Consider the following 14251-nt stretch of genomic DNA (forward strand, 5'->3'; position numbering starts at 1 on the left):
TACTAGAAAGGGTCGCCCTTACCACGGATAGACCAGAACCGTCAAGAACCAAAGTCGAGAAACTCTCCAACACGCTAGAACTAGTAAGGACATTACAAGTCATCAAAATAGCTGATGAGGTTGGTTTGCCACTTGGTAAATTTGTCACCATGCTGCAGTCAAGATTAATTTTAGACTCAGGTACATTTATGGTTTACAAACTCAATCAATTAATCAATCAGGGTTTCTAAAGCACAACAAATCTCCAGCAAGAATATCCAGGCGATGAAGGCTGCTGCTGCTGGAGGCTCTGTTGAACAGCCACGTCTTGAGTCCCTCCCTGAACTCTGAGAGGGAGTGTGAGGTTCGGAGGAGAAGGGGAAGGTCATTCCATTTCTTGGCAGCAAGGTAGGAGAAGGCGCATCCTCCTCTGCTGCTATGGTGGATGCGGGGGTTTGGGAGAGGGAGGCGGAGCACAGAAGTCTGGCAGAAAAGAAGAAATTCAGGTGTCGGTTGATGTTTGCTGGTCCTTGATCATTGATGGCTTTGTAGGCATGGATCAGCATCTTGAATTGGTATCTCTCATGGATGGGGAGTCAGTGGAGCTTCTTGAGGTGGGGGTGATGTGGGTCCATTTGGGGAGGTTGAGTCTTATTGCTGCATTCAAAGTGGTCTGCAGTCTTTTTAAGAGGTGATTGGTGATTCCGACGTAGTCTGTTGCTGTAATCCCTGACGAGAGCTGTCGCAGATATGACCCGGCCACCTCCCAGCTTAACATACTCGGCCCTGTAACTATTGAAGAGGCTTTGCCCACGCTCGCCTCGATCAAAAGTGGCTCCCCCAACGACCCGGTGCCCATCCGTATGCTCAAAAAAGTGGCACCCACGATCGCCCCCCTCCTACTGACCTCATCAACTCTTCATTACTCCAGGGTAAGGTCCCCCCCAGCTGGAAAGCAGCTGTGGTCAAGGCCCTCCTAAAAAAGCCTCTACTAGACCCCCTTGACTTGGCCAATTACAGGCCAATCTCCCTCCTCCCCGGCATCAGTAAAATCGCTGAAAAGTTAGTAAACAAAAAGCTCTCCCAGTTTCTGGAGTCTACCAACCGGCTGAAAAGCTCGCAGACTGGATTTCGCCCGGGCCAGGGCACGGACACCGCCCTTCTGGTGGCAGTGGAGGAGGCCAGACTCATTCTGGACGCAGCAGGATCAGTGGCAGTGATCCTCCTGGACCTCAGTGCGGCCTTTGACACTGTCAACCATCAGTTTCTTATCCAGCGACTCAGAGATAGCGGCGTAGAGGGCACTGCCCTTGCCTGGTTAGCATCATTTCTAAAACACCGCTCCTTCCAGGTCTGGGAGAACGACGCCCGCTCTCCAACAGTCCTCCTCCAATGTGGAGTACCGCAGGGCTCTTCATTAAGCCCGACATTATTTAATGTCTACATGTCCCCATTGGAGGAGGTCGTCACCCTGTTCGGTGTGAAAATCATCAGCTACGCGGATGACACCCAACTGGTGGTGTCTCTATCTCACCCCAACCGAGAACCAGCGAATCTGCACAGCTGCCTTTCCAAAATCCAGGGGTGGATGAACAACTCAGCGTTGAAACTCAACGGGTCCAAGACGGAAATCCTGCTTCTCGGACAGAATGGACCATCTCTCCCCCCTAACATCTGGCCCTCCTGTTTGGGTGAACCCCCCGCCCCCAAAGCTGAGATCAAGAGCCTGGGAATCTGGATCGAGAAAGATCTGTCCTTCAAAACCCAGGCTAAGAAAACCGCGGGGCTCTGCTTCGGGCTCCTTAGATCAGTCAGGAAAATCCTGCCTTTGCTCCCTCCCACCTCCCGGAAACTGATCATCCAAGGCCTCATTCTTTCTAGGCTGGACTATAGCAACGCTATATATCTGGGAGCTCCAGAAGCCACCTTCAACAAACTACAAAGGATTCAGAACGCTGCAGCCAGGCTTCTCACTAACACCCCAGCTAGATCCTCAGCCAATCCAGCGCTGAAGCTCCTTCATTGGTTGCCTATCAGAGAAAGAGTCAAATTCAAGGCTCTCTGTCTGGCCCACAAACTCCTACAGGACAAAGGCCCCCCCATCCTCAAAACCCTTATTAGGCCCTACAAGGCCACAAGGTCCCTCCGCTCCGACCACGAATACCTCATCACAGTTCCCAGAGTGAAAAGGGCGCGCACAGGCGGACGGCGCTTCTCCGTGAACACAGCCACCCTCTGGAACTCTCTCCCCCGCAAACTAAGGTTGTAATCGGACTACCTCCGGTTTAGGAAACTACTCAAAAGGCATCTCTTCCCCTGACCCTGATCCCCCCGCCCCCCTCCGTTTCCCGGTACTTATCCTCATGATGTGTCTGGATCTCAGCGCTGGGATGCCTCCGGGTTACTACGCGCTCTACAAAACCCTAATAATAATAATAATAATAATAATAATCCGACCGGCTGGTAACCAGGACTGGTGTTTACTCAGAGCTATTTGAAGAATTTTCAGAGCATGCGAAGAGTGAGGAAGCAGGTGGACGAGACTGCGTTGATCTGACATTCGATGGTGATTTTGCTGCCTACAATCATACCAAGGTTGCTGGTGTGGTCTGTTGGTGTGGGTGAGGGTCCTAATTCAGAGGACCACCAAGAGTGGTTCCAAGGAGAAGTATTGTTCCCAAAGATCAGCACCTCAGTTTTGTCAGTGTTGAGTTTCAGGTAGTTATTTCTCATCCAGTCGGCAATGCTCTTTATGCAGCTGAGGAGCTTGACTAGTGGTGAAGAGGTCTTCAGATTGTGAGAGGATGAGCTGGCTGTCATATGCGTAGGGTTTGATGTTCAGTCTATGGGTTCTTATGATGTTGGCCAAGGGGGTTATATAGGTGTTGAAAAGAGTGGGGCTGAAGGATGAACCTTGAGGGATGCTGCAGATGATGCTCTTGAGTTCCAAGGTGAAAGGAGGAAGGCAGATGCTCTAGGTTCTTCTGGTGAGGAAGGAGGTAATCCATTTGAGGGTGTCACCTTGGATTCCAATGTGATGTCTCCTCTTGACCAGGATGTGGTGGGATATTGTGTCAAATGCTGCGGCGAGGTTGAGGAGGATCAGGGCTGCTGCTTCTCCTCAGTCGAGGAGGGTTCGGATGTCAGTGATGGCTGCGATCAGGGCAGTTTTGGTGCTGTGGTTCTGGTGGAATCCGGATTGGGAGGTTTCCAACAGGCTGTTGTACTCCACGTGTTCGGTGAGTTGGTGGTTGAAGGCCTTTCTGAGGACTTTGGCAGGAAAAGGGAGCAAGGAGATGAGCTGGTAGTTCTTGAGCTTGTTGGGGTCAGCAGACAGTTTCGTCAGAAGGCCTAATATGTCTGCATGCTTCCATTCTTCGGGGATGGTGGCTGTGGTGATGGATGCATTAAGAAAGGGGGTGAGCTTGCTGCTGATCTTCTTGCTTCTGAGGTTAAAAATGTGGTGGGGGCAGGAGTCTGAGAGTGAAATCCACCGAAAGGGAAGGCTGAAACCCATAGTCAGAAATTGCTCGATGAGGCCAGATACCTATATCACGAGGTCCAGCTGAACTAGTTTTTAGGACAGAAAACACTCCAAGCAGAATGAATCTGTTTTTCTTGACCAGTAGCTGGGTGTCTTCCATTGAAAAGCCTCTTGTCCATCTGTTTCAGAGATTGAAATATTGATCACGTCCCACTTTCCGCCAACTGTTGGGAAAGTTCCTCTTGGTTACTCCTGCAGCCCTCTATGTACTAGTTCTCTCTCCAGCTAGAACTCTTTCATGGTCAAGTCCTCAGAGGTCAGCTGCGCCTTCTGGAAGCCAGGAGTCCTTTTGCTTTGTATGATACTGTAGCATGTAACAGAAGGGCCACCACCTGGCACTTGGAAACCACTTCCAGGTCCTTGGGTACCAGCAGGAGTCAGGAGTACTTGATTCATCCTCTTCCAACAGTTAGGCAGAGTCTTCTTCCATCCAGACGTTCTCTCTACAGGCAGGTCCAGAAATGGTCTGAGAAGGTGGTGGTGAGATGCCTGCCTTATACTGTATTCTAGCCAATCTTGGCATAATTTCCACCTTATGTTTCAGCACTTACTTTTCTGCACACATTCCCAGATTCCCTCACCCCAATGGCAATAGGCTTCCTCCACCTGCAAGAGTTATGACCTTTCCCTAGGTACTCCCTGTGGGGATGAGGTGCCTTTCCCTCTGTTAGTGATAGAACTGGTATTCGATCCTGGTGCAGTTCGAGACAGAACATTTCTTGTGACCGTAGAATCAATGATTGCAGATCATAACAGGCCCATTTGGCATTTGCAAATCAAAGGAGGAGCTGTGAAAGCTGTCATTTGATCTGCCATCTGGTTCTGTCCCCTTTCCAGATATCTAATCCTTACTAAAGACCAATGGCAGACATATCTCCTGCTTTCATCCTGCTAGATGCCAAGCAGTTGTCTTCCATGACGAAGGTCTTTAGCAAGTGAATCAAGGATGTGCATCCTGTCTCTTGGCAGAGCTGCGACACAAATAATATCTAAAGCTGTTTACCACCTGACAGCAAAATAAGACTCTTTAAAGTTATTTTTCCACTAAAGATATCAAAAGTATACTTTCACTAAAGAATGAAAGTTTTAAAACCCAGTGGAAGGTAACCTTTATGGGTCGCTTGTGGAGTATATCCCATGATTAGATATGAAAATAGGTATTTTTCATAACTAGACCTGTTCCTCAGAAATGCAGCTCTACAGCGAAACGAGTAGTAGTTGTTCATTGTGAAAGTATACTTTTCCAAATCTTTAAAATGCCCCATTTTTTATACATGACTTATAAGTTGCATTTTTGTTGTGGCTAAGCTAATGTAAAAAATAGGATTTTATTCATGGCCCACGCTCTTTTCCTTCCCTACATGGCCAAAGCACTTTTCCTTGCCATGTGATTCTGTATTATCTTTAAACTGCAGCCCAACTAGGGTGCAATGATGCTCCATGGAGCAATACATTTTGTCCTATATTTGGCTGGCATAAATACACTCTGCGGCCCACATGACATTTATCCTTCGTGCCACCTATGGTTTTTCTGTGCCAACCTACAGCAGCCTTACTGAAGAATGAAATTAACCAATTGGGTGGAGCCAAATTTACATTGTACTTTCAGAAACAGAGAAAATGCAAAGTGGTACTGAAGACAATGTCACAGTGCACTGTGTCATGAAATCAACAAATATAGTGTCTGTAAAAAGTTTAAAATATCAGGTAACTGTGTAGAAAATGCAGATTTCCAGCAATTCTGAAATTTCACGGAAAACAGTAACTCTTAAAACTTTGTTTACAATTATTAGCTAATAGTAATTATTAGACACACACTGCATAAATGATGCATGCACCTATCTATATATATAAAAACCAAAGTATGTCCGTTTGTCCTTTATGCAATACTACACCATTCATCCGATCGGCATCAAACTTTGGGAAGTTGTTGAGTACACTCCCGCGAAGGTTTCGGCAAAAAAGAAAAAAAAAAGAAACATTTGTTAAATATCGGCACCCCGGCCACCCAGGGTCCTCATAATCTTTCCAATACTGAACGTTTACACTTTCTGGTGCGACTCGCTTTTGCACTGACTATCAACAAAGCACAAGGACAATCGCTGCAAGTGTGTGAACTAGATTTGGAGAATCCTTGCTTCTCACATGGACAACTGTATGTGGCCAGCTCACGCTTCGGAAATCCTTCTGATTTATTTGCCTACGCACCAGACGGAAAAACAAAAAATATCGTGTATCCACAAGCTCTCAAATAAAAAAACAGAATTAAAACAACACTTTGAAATGTTTTCCATATTAAAATGAATAAGTTTCAATAAAAATGATACAATGTAAATTGAATGTTATCATAACAAGTTTCCTTAAATTTCCTTTCTTCTGAGATCGCAGCAACGCGCGACGGGTAAGCTAGTTGGTAAATAAAACAAGGTTCTAGCACATTAATATGAAATATCTCACTGGTCATTGTTAAACTGTAAAACTGTACTCTATTCCCCTCTTAAAGGCAAGGGTTTTGGATACCTTAAAACCTGGCTATACCATTACTCAAAGTAACTAGTGTCACCAGTTCATAGGTTCTATGTACATCGGGAACAATGTTTGTGCCGAATACAGTAGACAGGGTCTAACCCTCAGAGAAAGATTGGTGTGGGGGGGGGGAGGGTCGGTCCACAGGCACAAACGCAACACACCAAGATCACAAAAGGCCTCTACAACCACCTGGATTAGGCCAGTGCACAATTCAGGATTGTGCTTGACAAATTCTGGGCCTCTCAGCACAGATAGGTGAACGAGGCCCACAAGTATGGCTCTGAGACATGTCTTTAAGGAACCAGGTTCTGAGGGGTGTAATAACACCCTGCTATTTGGGGGCTAGTAGATTCTAAAAAAGTGTAAATGTAGAGCACTCATAAATATGAATAAAACAAAACAATGTTAGCACAGGGAATCTACTTCTCTTTACTCTTTCCACATGGCCAATGAAGACTGATGTAGTGCTGAAGTGGAGATCCAGCGTGTATGCCTAGTAGATGGCAGTTGGGCACCAGCCAATATACACTAATGCACTCTCTAAGGGCATATTATCAAGAAAGGGCGTTAAAATGATCGCCGCTTTAGCGTCAGGAAACTGCCGCTAAAGCGGCGATAATGGGCTTGATAATATGCCCTTGTGAATTCCCATAGAAGTAACAACAAAGAGTGGAGGGTCCAAGGGACTAAATTTTAAGAGACCTGAGAGAGTCCTCTACTTACAAAGATATATAACACAAAAGATCCTTGGGCCTATAATAATGATGTGTGCCTGAAGAGACAGACTATGTTTAAGTATCAACTCTCCATAGGGGAGAGATCCCTTTAGGACGATTACCCTCACTCACCAGAGGTGACATGCTTCATCATTTGGGTGTCTCCTCTCAGTGGAAAAACCTAGTCCCACTGAGGGCTACAAACCCCTCGCTGTGAGGGAGGAGCTCAGGGATGTTTTTATGTAGAAGCTGCTACACTCTCTGGGATCCTAAAGTCCCGTGGTGAAAAAAAATGAAGAATGTGATTTAAAACTACCTAGTGACAGCAAATTGATCTAAATTTATTCGCGTGCTCTCTCTGTTAGGGATAAAAAGCAGTGCAAACAGTAGTATGGAAATTAGACTGCTGGTTTTAGACACACGGTCAACATGTTTCAGCCCCTCTGACCTAAAGAAGTATCCGGGCTTTCGTCAGGACTATAAAGATATACAAAGCTACTGCTAAGGTGAAAAAAACGCAAATGTGCATAAACAATATTTGTGTAGTGGAGATACTAGACCAATGTTCCAGTGTATTCTTCCGTAATACTGAAAATATCTATAGAGGTCAAAAAACGTACTCTGTGAACAACAACTCGCACCAACTACTTATTAAGAGGATCCTGAATGTATCCTATACATCACCAGTAGTGAAAGGGAGGAAAACAACTCCCCCAATTTGATGGATATATAAAGCCTCACCTCAACCTGGTCGGCAGCTCAGGGAAGGGGGCCGGCTCTACAAAGGAAGAAAGTATAAAGCTCTGTGTCATGTACCTGATTTATCATGTGCACACAGATTTATACATTGAAAGACATAGGAAGACTTAAACTGCTCAAGTATTGAAATAAACATCGCCTGCAGTGAGAATGACTCTCCAAATCATGGTTTTTAAGAGTTCTTGTTTAGTAAAAACTATATTTGTTGTTCCCTAGTAAGCAGATACTATTAACTACGTGAGGGAGACAGATTTGTACAGATGTCCATAGTGGCTATCACAAGTTGGTAAATGTAGTCACATCTATATCTAAAAAACCGGGTATGGTAGTGTTTGTCAATGCTGGCATTGGGTCATTATTTGTTCTTAAGGTCTGGGTACAATAGTATAATACTATTGAATCCAGAATAGATCGTCATACTATTGCTTCTGTTCAGCGTTAAAACCCATTAAAATATTTACAGACTCTAAGCAATGAGTTTGCAGAGTCAAAAGTTCAAAAAGCGGGAAAATAATACCTAGAAAGTATACAAACAAACAAACAAACAGCACGGCGTCTGCTCACTTATCCGTCGGTACCCCGTCGCGGACTGAAGCTGCGACCGGAGGTACCGAACGGAAGGCGCCTTTCGTTTTTAAAGTATTGTAAATTACTGCTCATTACCTGCAGCTGTTAAAGGACCCTGAGGTGGCTGCTGGAAGTGCCTGATCTAAACTTTAGAAGATGTGTAAGCACTGGTGTACAAATTGAAACACTGATCTATTCGCGCATGCCTGGTTCTTGCTCATTTACTTCACCGCTTTTGTTCTATTAGGTGCTAATGTATAATATAGCAGTTTACATTCATAAAGCTATGTGGGTATTTTAATGATATCATTATCCGAACGATAGACGTCGTTCGTTTATGAAAATCAGTGCACATTAGCTATAGCCAGTGACGGACCCTAGGGTGACTACTAATAGTGCCTGATGAGAACGCTATACGATGTGTAAGCGCCTGTGTATAGTATGAAACACTGATCTGTTCGCGCAAGAGTGGTTTTTGCGCATTTCCTACTCCGCCTTTGTTCTATTTAATGCTTATGTATAATTTAGCAATTTTCATTCGTGGAGCTACTTTATTCTAGTGATGTCATTACCTGCTCCAATCAGAAGCAGGTCTCTGTGTAAATAAAAAAGAAAACGCCACATATATGGCCTGAGATAATGAATTACCAGCACCCATATGCTGATTTAGATTATCATTATTTTGTCATAGCTCCCTGAAGATCCTTATATATCATCTTCTGTCTTAGCTTCCTTAGAATCTTTATATTTTACCTGATTAGCCAAGACAAATATTCATGTATGGTATATTATGACAAGTAGGATACATTGTCACCTGTCTATGTAATAGCAGTACACCTTTACTGAGTACAGGCATGAACAAAAAAAGCTAAGTATTCCATGCTTTCCCTGAATGTTTGGTTCATAACAGAAGCCAGGGAATATGATCATTCAGGCCCCTAGTGTCAGTATGTAGCCTGAAAACCCAGCGTTGTTCACGGTTAAGCAGAAATTTAGAAACATCCCTAATGTGTGGTGAAATATATGGTTGCTCAAGGACTACCCAGCATATATCATTTTCTGAGTGATTTTGATTTATAAAGTGATTGGTCATTCTCATTGACCTTTTCTTCCAGCGGATAGTACTCTTATGCTCAAGAATTCTGGTTTTCACTTTACGTGTGGTCATGCCCATGTAACGCAAGCTGCATGGGCATGTGATCATGTAAATCAGTTTTTCGCTGTTGCAATTGGTATGTTTTGACAGTACCCATGGTCGGTCAGTTCCAATGTCTATTTCAGTGGTGTGTTTTGTTTGTGCACTTACAGCACAGGAACCACAAGGGAAATGTCCTTTTACTGGTGGTAAGCCCCACAATGATGCTTGATGTCCTGTCTTTCTCATAATAGGTCTTGTATGGACAATCAGATCTTTAATGTTGGAACTTGTTTTAAACGCAAATAATGGCGGTGGTTATGGTGAATCTCCAATGTTGAGAATTCTCCAATGTTTAAGGATGCTCTTTTTTATGTCATTCAAGTACCCACTGAAAATATTGACACACATGAGTCTCTCCTGTTCTTCTATCGGTGGTGTGACCTCAATTAGAGCTTGCCTGTTGGTATTGGCCGCTCTCTTCTTCGACTTGCGGATGGTGCTTGCAGGATAATTCCTTTGTTTCAATTGAGGAGCCAGCTGTTTGGAATGTTCCTCATATTTCGTCAAAGTTGTACAGTTACGTCGAACATGTAAAAATTGCCCAGAGGGCACATTTTCACAGAGAGCTTTGGGGTGGAAACTCCGATATGACAGTAATGAGTTACATGCCATGGGCTTATGTTATAGCTCAGTGCCCAAATTGTTTCCTTCTGGGAAAATCCGCACATCCAAAAAAAAAGGTAGACTGATCTCAGAAAATTCAAAGGTAAATTTAAAGAACTCATTCCTTGTGTTCATCCATTGATGGAATGATATAATAGCATCAGGGGAACCCCTCCACACCACAAAAATGTCATCGATATAATGCAATGATGAAGCATGTCACCTATGGTGAGTGAGGGTAATCGTCCTAAAGGGATCTCTCCCCTATGTTATGTTATGTTATTTTATGTTATTAAATTATTTATTAAGCGCACTAACACTGATTAGTTTCTTGGCGCTAAGTTTGACAGTAACACAACAGAGGTAAAAGTAGATTTTAAAAAGCTTGTCTGAAAAGCCAGGTCTTCAGTGCTTTCCGAAAAGGTAGAAGATCTTGACAGAGCCGAATTTCCAGTGGCAAGGTATTCCAAAAGCAGGGGGCAAGTGTTGCAAACCTACGTCCACCAGAGCGTTTGAGCTTGAACGGGGGTATCTGAAGAAGGCCTAAATGGAGTGAGCGAAGGTTGCGTGGGGGAACATATCTGGTAATTATTTGATTAATGAATTTGGGGCTTTTGCCATGCAGTGATTTAAAAATCATACAGCCTGCCTTGAAGGCACAGCGTTGTGTGATCGGAATCCAGTGCAGTTTAGTAAGAAGGGGGGTCGCTGCTTGCCACCTTGGTTGCTTCAGTATCATCCTAGCAGCATAGTTCTGTACCATCTGGAGACACTTGAGTAGAAAGACTGGGAGACCCAAATAGATGGCGTTTGTGTAATCCAGATGGGACAGAACAGTGGCGATCACAACCTGGGTAGTGGCCTCTAGCGTAAGAGCGTATGGAGAGTTGATACTTAAACCTAGTCTGTCACTTAAAGCACGCATCATTATTATAGACCCAAGGATCTTTTGCGTTATAATTCTCATAGAAGCCCATGTTCTGGTGTGAACATGGGCTTCTATGGGATTTCTCAAGGGAATATTATCATGCCCATTATCACCGCTTTAGTGGCAGTTTCCTGCCGCTAAAGCGGCGATAATTTTAACGCCCTTCTTGATAATATGCCCCAAAGTTTGCAAATGCAGCCAGTCAAGTTAGAGTTCCCCTCCTCAGAGAGAATGCTAGGTAGAGCCGGCACTGCTCTCCCAGTATGTGCTGTAGATATTAATGTTTACTTGCTAGTAACACACAAGGTACCTGGGTACTGGGATATATAAATGTTTAAAAATCCTACTCTATGGGGTGGACACCGTCCTGATGTAAAGGCGCACACAGAAATATTTGGGAGGTTGCCTTACCCATAACTTATCATGGCATGCTTCTTCACAGGTGACCTCCCGCACCTGAGGAAGAAGATTCCACTCCATTGGCCTCAAGTAAAACTGGCAGTTCTTAGATATTTTTTATACAGGACAAATACTGATGTTCAGACCATGGGTCAATAATTCCTATGGCTATACACAAAGAACAGTTCTTTATTAGTGGGTTATTTTGGTACGGAATAAAATCAAATGATGTGGTAACGGTAGAATTAATATTTCTCCCGACCACTTCAAAGTGGCAACATGTTCCGACTTAACAAGGTGTCAAAGCTAGTCAGAGGTCTTGTTCAGGGCCAAAGAACTCCTCCCTACTCCTTCCATGAAAAATGTGAGGCAATATTATTCATACACAAGGAATCCTGTTGGAACAGTACATAATAATATATATTCTTTTGAGAAAATATTCAACTCATTTCAAACCAGCTTTGTTTTCATATGCTCTTAACCACGCGTACTCACAAAAAGCGGTCTATGACAATGCCTGGTGCCCAATCAAAAAATTCATCATACTCACCCAAAAGTGAGCACTGCAAGTCTCTGAAGGAAGTGAGGGATTCTTGTATACGAGATGGTACTGTAAGAACAAGCAGAGTGTATTAACATGTAGGTGGTAAGCACAAAAACACTCGTACAACACGGACAATTACTCTATTGTGGTATTAATTCATATTTCATGGTTCAGAATGGGGGGGTATCTCCACTGTATTCACACTCTGTTGTCATTCTGTCAAAGAATGTATTAAAACCTCCAGTATTGAGGTAGATTAAATGAGATTCATCTGTACGCTCAGGCTATGGATGGTTAAAGCAAAATATAATTCACTAGGAAAACAAGACATGGTGTATGAACAGGTTAAAACATTTTTTTGAGCTTGCTCCACAAATACACCATCTTCAGAGACATACAGGTTACACCCAGGAATAATTTGCATTTGTAGATATAAAGCAAGTGCCTAAAGGGAAAACTCCCCTTGTTGGTCACATATAGCTAGTTTGAATGTATCCGTGAAAGGGCAAAAGGAAACCCCTGATTGAATATTACATCTTAATTCTGTCGATATGCAAAAGAACTTACTTCATCAAGAAGTAGATACTATTCTTTTCACCTAAGAAACCTCCATGACACTATATAATGAATAAGGGAGAAGCAGTGGCCCGATCCACTACAATGTCGTACGTGCGTGCTTATGCAATGGTTATGTGAAGCACGATAGTATGGACTCATGGGAAATAAAGTCTGTGAACATCAGAGAAAACGTGATACAGAGGAGTACAAAAAGCTCAACACTTTGTAAAAGGACAGAGAACTATTACAACATCACGACTCATTATTGAATGGGCTGCAGACAGGATTATATGCAGACTCATTTTCAATGGTGTTGCACAGTAAAGAGCGCAATCCATACTAATATTATAAAGAGAGAGCCCAAACCTTTGAAGCGGGTAATCTCAGTAACCACAGCACCAATCACAACACCCAATACAGCGTTGGAAAGGGCTGTTGCAACAGAAGGACATAGGCTATGCAGACGGCCACCATATACATTTTTTATTTTAAATAGTTTTTATTAACTTTTCAATAAACAGTGGTGTTCATCACAATCATACAGTGCAAGACATACAATTGTACCGTAGGACACCATATAAAAGAACCGTGCCAGCAAAGTAGTCCCTTGTGGGCGTGTCTGCGTTGTGCTGTGGGCGTGGGCTGGGGGCATGTGGTACAGCCATCACATCGTGGGCTGTGGGCGTGTGCTGGGGACGTGACAAACGCTGGGGGCGTGTGTCCGCCCTTCATGCCATGTGAGTTGTACATACAAGCGGCAATTACATTTCTGCGCAGCATCAAGGGGCACACTGGGGGCGTGAGAAACGCTGGGGGCGTGTGTCCGGCCTTCATGCCATGCGAACGCAATTGCCCCGCATCAAGGGGCACGCTGGGGGCGTGAGAAACGCTGGGGGCGTGTGCTACATTCCGCCCTTCATGCCATGTGGGTCGTACATTAATCTGAAGATCGTCTACTGTGGCCGTGTGCTGGGGGCGTGACAAACGCCTTCAGCTGGAGGCCTGGTAATTAACATTACTGCAGCCTCTCCTGCGTGCTGTTACTGAACTCTCTCATTCAACGAAATTAGACCTGCCTGCTACCATCAACCAGGGGTCTAGTCGGGCTCAGGCAGCAGATCAGTACACTAATCACACGCGCCTGATAACATCAACCAGGGCTGCATCTGGGCCTCAAGCGGGGGAACACGCAAATGAGCGTGTCTGCGGGGACAATTACTGCAGCCTCTCCTACTCGCTGTCACTGAACTCTCTCATTAAACGGATTTACCCGCGGCTGATAACTCTCTCATTCAACGACATTACACGTGCCTGCTAACATCAACCAGGGCTGTAGCCGGGCTCAGGCGGCGGATCGCTACACCAATTACACGTGCCTGCTAACATCAACCAGGGCTGCAGCTGGCCCTTCTCCGTCCCTATTCTAATGAAACAAAAAATGTTGTCTACCCCGAGATTTTAAAATAAATTGCCCTTGCCAAATACACACATTACACACATTCTATTTCATACCCGGACAACGTCGGGACGGGCTGCTGGTATTTAAATAAAAGACTGCTGGTAGACAGAACCCAATGGAGAAATTTTAGAACGCTATTATCATTAAATTCAAAACATCAAAATGTGATCTAAAACTAAACGTTTCTAGGGTTATATGTTTCGCACCCACAAAAATAAAACTTGAATGAAGTGTAGAAAAGACAAGACGGAAGTCCTCATCCTGGGATCATCACCCTCCACCTGGGACGACTCCTGGTGGCCCCCGGCCCTGGGCACTGCTCCCAAGCCAACGGACCACGCACGCAACCTGGGCTTCATCCTGGACTCCTCCCTGTCAATGACCAGACAAGTCAACGCCGTCTCATCTTCGTGCTTCAACACCCTGCGCATGCTCCGCAAGATCTTCAGATGGATCCCCACCGAGACC

General features: G+C 44.5%; 1 protein-coding gene and 1 long non-coding RNA gene across 6 annotated transcripts in view; one reads left to right on the forward strand and one right to left on the reverse strand.

The window, feature by feature from the left end:
- The window catches only part of ADGRG4 (adhesion G protein-coupled receptor G4), a 1842483-nt gene that overhangs the window by 587439 nt on the left and 1240793 nt on the right, over nt 1-14251 (forward strand). The window lies entirely within an intron of this gene.
- The window catches only part of LOC144829445 (uncharacterized), a 280058-nt gene that overhangs the window by 125864 nt on the left and 139943 nt on the right, over nt 1-14251 (reverse strand). For both annotated transcript variants that reach the window (XR_013610671.1, XR_013610672.1), the window contains exon 3: nt 11773-11832. This is a non-coding gene — a long non-coding RNA (uncharacterized LOC144829445). The remainder of the gene's footprint in view (nt 1-11772; nt 11833-14251) is intronic.

The sequence above is a fragment of the Lissotriton helveticus genome, chromosome 4_1, assembly GCF_964261635.1.
Source record: "Lissotriton helveticus chromosome 4_1, aLisHel1.1, whole genome shotgun sequence".
Classification (NCBI taxonomy): Eukaryota; Metazoa; Chordata; class Amphibia; order Caudata; family Salamandridae; genus Lissotriton; species Lissotriton helveticus.